Source organism: Microcebus murinus, chromosome 18 (assembly GCF_040939455.1).
Source record: "Microcebus murinus isolate Inina chromosome 18, M.murinus_Inina_mat1.0, whole genome shotgun sequence".
In the NCBI taxonomy this organism is placed as follows: domain Eukaryota; kingdom Metazoa; phylum Chordata; class Mammalia; order Primates; family Cheirogaleidae; genus Microcebus; species Microcebus murinus.
The window spans coordinates 17428508-17430204 of NC_134121.1; the positions used below are offsets into that span (position 1 = coordinate 17428508).

Genomic DNA, 1697 nt, shown 5'->3' on the forward strand with positions numbered 1-1697 from the left:
TGGCTTCTGCAAATCAAATTTATTTTAGGATTGGAAATGTCAAAAGGAACAGCCAAAGGGAACCTGCTGCTTTCTGGGGTGTGGGACCCTGAAGCTGGCGCTCGGGCTGCAGGGAAGGAGAGTAAGCACCCCATTTCCAAGTGGATTCCATATGTGTGACTTCCCTAAAGTTGGGGGGGTTCTCCAGAGAGAATAGAGCCTTCAGTCCTCTCTGGAGTGGGCTCACGTGGGAAGGGAGAATTAGTGGAGGCTTTGGGGGTCAACATGGTGTCACCAGTTTGCCCTGAGCTGGGAGCAGGGTAAGAGGAGCCTCGGAGTCCTGGCCCTTGGGGAGATCACAGATGAGAGGGGCAGTGGCCCACACCTGCCCCCAGGCTCACAGGATGGCTCTGCAGACCAGGTTTGTACACATGGAGCAATGACTTGGGGACAGTGTTTACAGGGTGGACTTCGAGACTCCCCTGCTCTGGGACTGAGTCCCAGCTCTGCCACTCACCAGCTGTGCAACCTTGTTGAGGGCACTTGACTTCTCTGAGCATCTCGTCTGTGAAATGGAGACCAGGGTATCTCTCACTGGGCTCCCACGGCCGGGTCCTCTACAATATATATGTTAAGTCTGAATTTGAATCTAGACCTAGTCAGGAGATTTGGGCATTTTTTTGTTGTTGTTGTTGCTGTTTATTGACACATAATAATTGTACATGCTCATGTGTTAGATTTCAATGTATACATTGTATAATGACCAAATCAGGGTGGTTAAAAATATGGAACGCTTTATAAATTTGCATGTTATCCTTGCACAGGGGCCATGCTAACCCTCTCTGTTTTGTTTTAATTTTGGTACATGTGCTGCCAAAGCAAGCACTTGAACATCTGTATAAAAGCACCATAGGTGTACGAGGCCACATGTCTCAGGTGCCAGAGGTGTTGGTTTTCTAGGTTTTAAGAGGAGAGAGGCATCTGTATAGGAAGGATAAAGCTCAGAATACATTTACAGAGCACCTACTGTGTGCCAGGGCCTGCCCTCCAGATGCTAATACGAACAGTCAAGTCCCTGACTTCCAGGAACTCACCACCTTATTTGGACACGGGCAGGTGGGGACTCCTAGGACTCCAGGGTCAGTGTTAGGGGGACAAGTCAAGTGGGACAGGGCATGAGGTAGAAATACCTGAGTTCCTATAGGAGAGGTCCCCCAGGGAGGTCTCCTGAGACGGGCACTGGCAAATGGATGGCAGGTGCATACAGTGGTGGGTAGCAGGGCCAGGACTGTAGTCGGGCTTGGGCTGGGAGGTGGGGGACAGGAAAGGTGAGGCCGAGACCTCAGCCTGGGACAGCTCAGGATGGTCCTGATGTCAAACAAAGACGCGGGCTTTGCCCTGGAAGTGTACTTGTAGGTGTTTTGAGCAGGGTGCATCTGGAGTCCCCAAGACTGCCTTGCAAGGATTTGCCAGGAGGACTCACGGCGCTTAGCATGCAGTCGCACTCACGGCTAAGATTTGTCACGGCGACGGGATACGGAGCACGAACAGCAGAGAGGAAAGGTGCCCAAGCGAAGTCTGGGGAAGACCAGGTGCAAGTTTGCAAAGGTCCTGTGTGGGGTCACACGGGACATACTCAATCACCCCAGCCATGGGTGGTGACAACACACGTGAGATGCTGTCTCCCAGGGAAGCTCATAAGAGACTCAGCACCCAGG

The 1697-nt window shown here is 52.0% G+C and overlaps 1 non-coding gene across 1 annotated transcript; it reads right to left on the bottom strand.

Moving 5' to 3' along the window:
• Nucleotides 1-758: 758 nt before the first annotated feature.
• Nucleotides 759-865, bottom strand: LOC142862265 (U6 spliceosomal RNA). Its single transcript, XR_012913340.1, has one exon. It is a non-coding gene; the product is annotated as a U6 spliceosomal RNA (small nuclear RNA).
• Nucleotides 866-1697: the final 832 nt, after the last annotated feature.